This window comes from Silene latifolia, chromosome X (assembly GCF_048544455.1).
Source record: "Silene latifolia isolate original U9 population chromosome X, ASM4854445v1, whole genome shotgun sequence".
In the NCBI taxonomy this organism is placed as follows: Eukaryota; Viridiplantae; Streptophyta; class Magnoliopsida; order Caryophyllales; family Caryophyllaceae; genus Silene; species Silene latifolia.
In genome coordinates, this window is record NC_133537.1 from 842,908 (window position 1) to 853,405 (window position 10,498).

Here is a 10,498-nt window from a genome sequence, read left to right on the forward strand (position 1 = left end):
GTATTATACACTTCAATTTCAGTCGTTCGGAAGGTCGTACCGGAACCTGTTTCTTTTTCTCCCTGTTTTTGAATCACGCGTCCGAACTTATTTTAGGAATCAACCTGTTCGATTTCAGCCTCAAATAACGAGCTTTAACACATTTTTCACGATAATCCGAGTTTCGCGAATCTTTGGTTTTCAGGCACACCGGCACCCCCAAATGTCTTCCGTTGGTGCTCAAACTTTGCGTGGCCGCTTTATCTCGACCCGAGGAACTTTCTATGTGATTTAGGAGAATTTTGTTCCGAGACCCTGCATCCCGAAAAACCGTGTATTATACACTTCAATTTCTGGGTCATTCGGAAGGTCGACGGACCTGTTTCTTTTTCTCCTGTTTTTAATCACGCGTCCAAGCTCATTTCAGAATCAACCTGTTCGATTTCAACCTCAAATAACGAGCTTTAACACATTTTTCACGATAATCCGAGTTTCGTGAGAATCTTTGGTTTGTGGCACACCGGCACCCCCAAATGTCTTCCGTTGGTGCTCAAACTTTGCGTGGCCTCTTTATCTGACCCGAGAAACTTTCGATGTGATTTTCGGAGAATTTTATTCCGAGACCCCGGAATCCCGAAAAACCGTGTATTATACACTTCAATTTCAGTCGTTCGGAAGGTCGTACCGGAACCTGTTTCTTTTTCTCCATGTTTTTCAATCACGCGTCCGAGCTTATTTTAGGAATCAACCTGTTCGATTTCAGTCTCAAATAACGAGCTTTAAAACATTTTTCACGATAATCCGAGTTTCGGCGAATGCTGGTTTGTGGCACACCGTCACCCCCAAATGTCTTCCGTTGGTGCTCAAACTTTACGTGGCCGCTTTATCTGACCCGGAAACTTTCTATGTGATTTCCGGAGAATTTTGTTCCGGGACCCCGGAATCCCGAAAAACTGTGTATTATACACTTCAACTTCAGCCGTTCGGAAGGTCGTACCGAAACCTGTTTCTTTTTCTCCCTATTTTTCAATCACGCGTCCGAGCTCATTTCAGGAATCAACCTGTTCGATTTCAGGAATCAATCTGTTCAATTTCAGCCCCAAATAATGAGCTTTAAGACATTTTTCACGATAATCCGAGTTTGTAATCTTTGGTTTGTGGTACACCGGCACCCCAAAATGTCTTCCGTTGGTGCTCAAACTTTGCGTGGCCGCTTTATCTGACCCGAGGACCTATCTATGTGATTTCCGGAGAATTTTGTTCCGGGACCCCGGAATCCCGAAAAACCGTGTATTATAGACTTCAATTTCAGCCGTTCGGAAGGTAAACAGGACCCTCGTTTCTTTTTCTCTCTTTTTCAATCACGCGTCTGAACTCATTTCAGAATCAACCTGTTCGGTTTTGGTAATCAACCTGTTCGATTTCAAACCTCAAATAACGAGCTTTAACACATTTTTCACGATAATCCGAGTTTCGCGAATGCTAGTTTCAGGGCACACCGGCACCCCAAATGTCTTCCGTTGGTACTCAAACTTTGCGTGGCCGCTTTATCTGACACGAGGAACTTTCTATGTGATTTCGGAGTATTTTTTCCGAGACCCTAATCCCGAAAAACCGTAAATTATACACTTCAATTTGAGCCGCTCGTAGGTCGTCTGGGACCGTTTCTTTTTCTCCTCGTTTTCAATCACGCGTCCAAGCTCATTTCAGAATCAACCTCGTTCGATTTCAGACCTCAAATAACGAGCTTTAACACATTTTTCACGATAATCCGAGTTTTGGCGAATGCTGGTTTGTGGCACACCGGCACCCCCAAATGTCTTCCGTTGGTGCTCAAACTTTGCGTGGCCGCTTTATCTGACCCGAGAAACTTTCGATGTGATTTTCGGAGAATTTTATTCCGAGACCCCGGAATCCCGAAAAACCGTGTATTATACACTTCAATTTCAGTCGTTCGGAAGGTAAACGAACCTGCTTCTTTTTCTCCCCGTTTTTCAATCACGCGTCCGAGCTTATTTTAGGAATCAACCTGTTCGATTTCAGGAATCAACCTGTTCGATTTCAGCCTCAAATAACGAACTTTAAAACATTTTTCACGAAAATCCGAGTTTCGGCGAATGCTGGTTCACCGGCACCCCTAAATGTCTTCCGTTGGTGCTCAAACTTTGCGTCGCCGCTATATCTGAACCGAGGAACTTTCTATGTGATTTCCGGAGAATTTTGTTCCGGGACCCCGGAATCCCGAAAAACCGTGTATTATACACTTCAACTTCGGCCTGTTCGGAAGGTCACACGGAACCTGTTTCTTTTTCTACCTATTTTTCAATCACGCGTCCGAGCACTTTTCAGGAATCAACCTGTTCGATTTCAGGAATCAACCTGTTCGATTTCAACCCCAAATAACGAGCTTTAACACATTTTTCACGATAATCCGAGTTTCGCGAACTTTGGTTTGTAGGGCACACTCGCACCCCCCAAATGTCTTCCGTTGGTGCTCAAACTTTGCGTCGCCGCTATATCTGAACCGAGGAACTTTCTATGTGATTTCCGGAGAATTTTGTTCCGGGACCCCGGAATCCCGAAAAACCGTGTATATAAACTTCAATTTCAGCCGTTCGGAAGGTCGTACCGGACCATGTTTTTTTTTCTCCCTGTTTTTCAATCACGCGTCCGAGCTCATTTATGGAATCAACTTGTTCGATTTCAGGAATCAACCTGTTCGATTTAAGCCTCAAATAACGAGCTTTAACAAATTTTTCACGATAATCCGAGTTTCGGCGAATGCTGGTTTGTGGCACACCGGCACCCCCAAATGTCTTCCGTTGGTGCTCAAACTTTGTGTGGCCGCTTTATCTGACCCGGGGAACTTTCTATGTGATTTCCGGAGAATTTTGTTCCGGAACCCCGGAATCCCGAAAAACCGTGTATTATACACTTCAATTTCAGCCGTTTGGAAGGTCGTACCAGACCCTCTTTATTTTTCTCCTTGTTTTTCGATCACGCGTCCAAGCTCATTTCAGGAATCAACCTGTTCGATTTCAGCCTCAAATAACGAGCTTTAACACATTTTTCACGATAATCCGAGTTTCGGCGAATGCTGGTTTGTGGTACAACGGCACCTCAAAATGTCTTCCGTTGGTGCTCAAACTTTGCGTGGCCGCTTTATCTCACCCGAGGACCTTTCTATGTGATTTCCGAAGAATTTTGTTCCGGGCCCCGGAATCCCGAAAAACCGTGTATTATACACTTCAACTTCAGCCGTTCGGAAGGTCGTACCGGAACCTGTTTCTTTTTCTACCTATTTTTCAATCACGCGTCCGAGCACTTTTCAGGAATCAACCTGTTCGATTTCAGGAATCAACCTGTTCGATTTCAACCCCAAATAACGAGCTTTAACACATTTTTCACGATAATCCGAGTTTCGGCGAATGCTGGTTTGTGGCACACTCGCACCCCCCAAATATCTTCCGTTGGTGCTCAAACTTTGCGTCGCCGCTATATCTGAACCGAGGAACTTTCTATGTGATTTCCGGAGAATTTTGTTCCGGACTTTAATCCCGAAAAAAACCGTTCGGAAGGTCGACGGACCGTTTTTTTTTTCCCTGTTTTTAATCACGCGTCCGAGCTCATTTATGGAATCAACGTGTTCGATTTCAGGAATCAACTCGTTCGATTTCCTCAAATAACGAGCTTTAACAAATTTTTCACGATAATCCGAGTTTCGCGAATTTGGTTTCAGGCACACCGGCACCCCAAATGTCTTCCGTTGGTGCTCAAACTTTGTGTGGCCGCTTTATCTCGACCCGGGAACTTTCTATGTGATTTCGAGAATTTTGTTAGGAACCCCTGGAATCCCGAAAAACCGTGTATTATACACTTCAATTTCAGCCGTTTGGAAGGTCGTACCAGACCCTCTTTATTTTTCTCCTTGTTTTTCGATCACGCGTCCAAGCTCATTTCAGGAATCAACCTGTTCGATTTCAGGAATCAACCTGTTCGATTTCAGCCTCAAATAACGAGCTTTAACACATTTTTCACGATAATCCGAGTTTTGCGAATCTTTGGTTTGTGGTACAACGGCACCTCAAAATGTCTTCCGTTGGTGCTCAAACTTTGCGTGGCCGCTTTATCTCACCCGAGGACCTTTCTATGTGATTTCCGAAGAATTTTGTTCCGGGCCCCGGAATCCCGAAAAACCGTGTATTATAGACTTCAATTTCAGCCGTTCGGAAGGTCGTACCGGACCCTGTTTCTTTTTCTCCCTGTTTTTCAATCACGCGTCGAGCTCATTTCAGAATCAACCAGTTCGATTTCAGGAATCAACTTTGTTCGATTTCACCTCAAATAACGAGCTTTAACACATTTTTCACGATAATCCGAGTTTTGCGAATCTTTGGTTTCAGGCACACCAAGCACCCCAAATGTCTTCCGTTGGTACTCAAACTTTGCGTGGCCGCTTTATCTCACCCGAGGAACTTTCTATGTGATTTCCGGAGAATTTTATTCCGGGACCCGGAATCCCGAAAAACCGTGTATTATACACTTCAATTTCGATCTGCTCGGAAGGGTCGAGACGAACTCGTTTCTTTTTCTCCCGTTTTTGAATCACGCGTCCGAACTTATTTTAGGAATCAACCTGTTCGATGTCAGCCTCAAATAACGAGCTTTAACACATTTTTCACGATAATCCGAGTTTGGCGAATCTGGTTCAGGCACACGGCACCCCCAAATGTCTTCCGTTGGTGCTCAAACTTTGCGTGGCCGCTTTATCTGACCCGAGGAACTTTCTATGTGATTTCCGGAGAATTTTGTTCCGAGACCCCGGAATCCCGAAAAACCGTGTATTATACACTTCAATTTCAGCCGTTCAGAAGGTCGTACCGGACCCTGTTTCTTTTTCTCCTTGTTTTTCAATCACGCGTCCGAGCTCATTTCAGGAATCAACCTGTTCGATTTCAGCCTCAAATAACGAGCTTTAACACATCTTTCACGATAATCCGAGTTTCGGCGAATGCTGGTTTGTGGCACACCGGCACCCCCAAATGTCTTCCGTTGGTGCTCAAACTTTGCGTGGCCTCTTTATCTGACCCGAGAAACTTTCGATGTGATTTTCGGAGAATTTTATTCCGAGACCCCGGAATCCCGAAAAACCGTGTATTATACACTTCAATTTTCTGCTCGGAAGGTCGACTGAACCTGTTTCTTTTTCTCCATGTTTTTCAATCACGCGTCCGAGCTTATTTTAGGAATCAACCTGTTCGATTTCAGTCTCAAATAACGAGCTTTAAAACATTTTTCACGATAATCCGAGTTTCGGCGAATGCTGGTTTGTGGCACACCGTCACCCCCAAATGTCTTCCGTTGGTGCTCAAACTTTACGTGGCCGCTTTATCTGACCCGAGAAACTTTCTATGTGATTTCCGGAGAATTTTGTTCCGGGACCCCGAATCCGAAAACGTGTGTATTATACACTTCAACTTCAGTTGCGGAAGGTCGACGGAACCTGTTTCTTTTTCTCCCTATTTTTCAATCACGCGTCCGAGCTCATTTCAGAATCAACCTGTTCGATTTCAGGAATCAACTTTGTTCAATTTCAGCCAAATAACGAGCTTTAACACATTTTTCACGATAATCCGAGTTTCGACGAATGCCGGTTTCAGGCACACCGCACCCCAAATGTCTTCCGTTGGTGCTCAAACTTTGCGTAGCCGCTTTATCTGACCCGAGGAACTTTCTATGTGATTTCCGGAGAATTTTGTTCCGGGACCCAGGAATCCCGAAAAACCGTGTATTATACACTTCAATTTGAGCCGTTCGGAAGGTTGTACCGAACCCTGTTTCTTTTTCTCCCAGTTTTTCAATCACGCGTCCGAGCTCATTTCAGGAATCAACCTGTTCGATTTCAGGAATCAACCTGATCGATTTCAGCCTCAAATAACGAGCTTTAACACATTTTTCACGATAATCCGAGTTTCGGCGAATGCTGGTTTGTGGCACACCGTCACCCCCAAATGTGTTCCGTTGGTGCTCAAACTTTACGTGGCCGCTTTATCTCACCCGAGGACCTTTCTATGTGATTTCCGAAGAATTTTGTTCCGGGCCCCGGAATCCCGAAAAACCGTGTATTATAGACTTCAATTTCACTGCTCGGAAGGTCGCATCGGACCTCGTTTCTTTTTCTCCCTGTTTTTCAATCACGCGTCCGAGCTCATTTCAGAATCAACCTGTTCGATTTCAGGAATCAACCTGTTCGATTTCAGCCTCAAATAACGAGCTTTAACACATTTTTCACGATAATCCGAGTTTCGGCGAATGCTGGTTTGTGGCACACCGGCACCCCAAATGTCTTCCGTTGGTGCTCAAACTTTGCGTGGCCGCTTTATCTGACCCGAGGAACTTTCTATGTGATTTTCGGAGAATTTTATTCCGAGACCCCGGAATCCCGAAAAACCGTGTATTATACACTTCAATTTCAGTCGTCCCGAAGGTCGTACCGGAACCTGTTTCTTTTTCTCCCTGTTTTTGAATCACGCGTCCGAACTTATTTTAGGAATCAACCTGTTCGATGTCAGCCTCAAATAACGAGCTTTAACACATTTTTCACGATAATCCGAAGTTTGCGAATCGGTTTGGGCACACCGCACCCCCAAATGTCTTCCGTTGGTGCTCAAACTTTGCGTGGCCGCTTTATCTGACCCGAGGAACTTTCTATGTGATTTCCGGAGAATTTTGTTCCGGGACCCCGGAATCCCGAAAAACCGTGTATTATACACTTCAATTTCAGCCGTTCGTAAGGTCGCACCGGACCCTGTTTCTTTTTCTCCCTGTTTTTCAATCACGCGTCCAAGCTCATTTCAGGAATCAACCTGTTCGATTTCAGCCTCAAATAACGAGCTTTAACACATCTTTCACGATAATCCGAGTTTCGGAAAATGCTGGTTTGTGGCACACCGGCACCCCCAAATGTCTTCCGTTGGTGCTCAAACTTTGCGTGGCCTCTTTATCTGACCCGAGAAACTTTCGATGTGATTTTCGGAGAATTTTATTCCGAGACCGGAATCCTAAAAACCGTGTATTATACACTTCAATTTCAGTCGTTCGGAAGGTCGTACCGGAACCTGTTTCTTTTTCTCCATGTTTTTCAATCACGCGTCCGAGCTTATTTTAGGAATCAACCTGTTCGATTTCAGTCTCAAATAACGAGCTTTAAAACATTTTTCACGATAATCCGAGTTTCGGCGAATGCTGGTTTGTGGCACACCGTCACCCCCAAATGTCTTCCGTTGGTGCTCAAACTTTGCGTGGCCGCTTTATCGACCGAGAAACTTTCTATGTGATTTTAGGAGAATTTTGTTCCAGGACCCTGGAATCCCGAAAAACCGTGTATTATACACTTCAACTTCATTTGAGTTCGGAAGGTAAATCGGGAACTCGTTTCTTTTTCTCCCTATTTTTCAATCACGCGTCCGAGCTCATTTCAGGAATCAACCTGTTCGATTTCAGGAATCAACCTGTTCAATTTCAGCCCCAAATAACGAGCTTTAACACATTTTTCACGATAATCCGAGTTTCGACGAATGCTGGTTTGTGGCACACCGGCACCCCCAAATGTCTTCCGTTGGTGCTCAAACTTTGCGTAGCCGCTTTATCTGACCCGAGGAACTTTCTATGTGATTTCCGGAGAATTTTGTTCCGGGACCCAGGAATCCCGAAAAACCGTGTATTATACACTTCAATTTGAGCCGTTCGGAAGGTTGTACCGAACCCTGTTTCTTTTTCTCCCAGTTTTTCAATCACGCGTCCGAGCTCATTTCAGGAATCAACCTGTTCGATTTCAGGAATCAACCTGATCGATTTCAGCCTCAAATAACGAGCTTTAACACATTTTTCACGATAATTCGAGTTTCGGCGAATGCTGGTTTGTGGCACACCGTCACCCCCAAATGTGTTCCGTTGGTGCTCAAACTTTACGTGGCCGCTTTATCTGACCTGAGAAACTTTCTATGTGATTTCCGGAGAATTTTGTTCCGGACCTTTAATCCCGAAAAACCGTGTATTATACACTTCAACTTCAGCCGTTCGGAAGGTCGTACCGGACCCTGTTTCTTTTTCTCCCTGTTTTTCAATCACGCGTCTGAGCTCATTTCAGGAATCAACCAGTTCGATTTCAGGAATCAACCTATTCGATTTCAGCCTCAAATAACGAGCTTTAACACATTTTTCACGATAATCCGAGTTTCGGCGAATGCTGGTTTGTGCACACCGGCACCCCCAAATGTCTTCCGTTGGTGCTCAAACTTTACGTGGCCGATTTATCTGACCCGAGAAACTTTCTATGTGATTTCCGGAGAATTTTGTTCCGGGACCCCGGAATCCCGAAAAACTGTGTATTATACACTTCAACTTCAGCCGTTCGGAAGGTCGTACCGAAACCTGTTTCTTTTTCTCCCTATTTTTCAATCACGCGTCCGAGCTCATTTCAGGAATCAACCTGTTCGATTTCAGGAATCAATCTGTTCAATTTCAGCCCCAAATAATGAGCTTTAAGACATTTTTCACGATAATCCGAGTTTCGGCGAATGCTGGTTTGTGGTACACCGGCACCCCAAAATGTCTTCCGTTGGTGCTCAAACTTTGCGTGGCCGCTTTATCTGACCCAAAGACCTATCTATGTGATTTCCGGAGAATTTTGTTCCGGGACCCCGGAATCCCGAAAAACCGTGTATTATAGACTTCAATTTCAGCCGTTCGGAAGGTCGTACCGGACCCTGTTTCTTTTTCTCCCTGTTTTTCAATCACGCGTCTGAACTCATTTCAGGAATCAACCTGTTCGGTTTCAGTAATCAACCTGTTCGATTTCAGCCTCAAATAACGAGCTTTAACACATTTTTCACGATAATCCGAGTTTCGGCGAATGCTGGTTTGTGGCACACCGGCACCCCCAAATGTCTTCCGTTGGTGCTCAAACTTTGCGTGGCCGCTTTATCTGACCCGAGGAACTTTCTATGTGATTTCCGGAGTATTTTTTTCCGAGACCCCGGAATCCCGAAAAACCGTGAATTATACACTTCAATTTCAGCCGCTCAAGGTCGTCACGGACCGTTTCTTTTTCTCCTCGTTTTTCAATCACGCGTCCAAGCTCATTTCAGAATCAACCTGTTCGATTTCAGCCTCAAATAACGAGCTTTAACACATTTTTCACGATAATCCGAGTTTTCGCGAATGCTTGGTTTCAGGTACACCAAGCACCCCCAAATGTCTTCCGTTGGTGCTCAAACTTTGCGTGGCCGCTTTATCTGACCCGAGAAACTTTCGATGTGATTTTCGGAGAATTTTATTCCGAGACCCCGGAATCCCGAAAAACCGTGTATTATACACTTCAATTTCAGTCGTTCGGAAGGTCGTACCGGAACCCGTTTCTTTTTCTCCCTGTTTTTCAATCACGCGTCCGAGCTTATTTTAGGAATCAACCTGTTCGATTTCAGGAATCAACCTGTTCGATTTCAGCCTCAAATAACGAACTTTAAAACATTTTTCACGAAAAATCCGAGTTTGGCGAATCGTCGGTTCACCGGCACCCCTAAATGTCTTCCGTTGGTGCTCAAACTTTGCGTCGCCGCTATATCTGAACCGAGGAACTTTCTATGTGATTTCCGGAGAATTTTGTTCCGGGACCCCGGAATCCCGAAAAACCGTGTATTATACACTTCAACTTCAGCCGTTCGGAAGGTCGTACCGGAACCTGTTTCTTTTTCTACCTATTTTTCAATCACGCGTCCGAGCACTTTTCAGGAATCAACCTGTTCGATTTCAGGAATCAACCTGTTCGATTTCAACCCCAAATAACGAGCTTTAACACATTTTTCACGATAATCCGAGTTTCGGCGAATGCTGGTTTGTGGCACACTCGCACCCCCCAAATGTCTTCCGTTGGTGCTCAAACTTTGCGTCGCCGCTATATCTGAACCGAGGAACTTTCTATGTGATTTCCGGAGAATTTTGTTCCGGGACTCCGGAATACCGAAAAACCGTGTATAAACTTCAATTTCAATTCGAAGGTCGTACGGACTCGTTTTTTTTCTCCCTGTTTTTCAATCACGCGTCCGAGCTCATTTATGGAATCAACTTGTTCGATTTCAGGAATCAACCTGTTCGATTTCAGCCTCAAATAACGAGCTTTAACACATTTTTCACGATAATCCGAGTTTCGGCGAATGCTGGTTTGTGGCACACCGGCACCCCCAAATGTCTTCTGTTGGTGCTCAAACTTTGCGTGCCCGCTTTATCTGACCCGAGAAACTTTCTATGTGATTTCCGGAGAATTTTGTTCCGGGACCCCGGAATCCCGAAAACCGTGTATTATACACTTCAATTTCAGCTGTTCGGAAGGTCGTACCGGACCCTGGTTCTTTTTCTCCTTGTTTTTCAATCTCTTGTCCGAGCTCATTTCAGGAGTCAACCTGTTCGATTTCAGGAATCAACCTGTTCGATTTCAGCCCCAAATAACGAGCTTTAACAA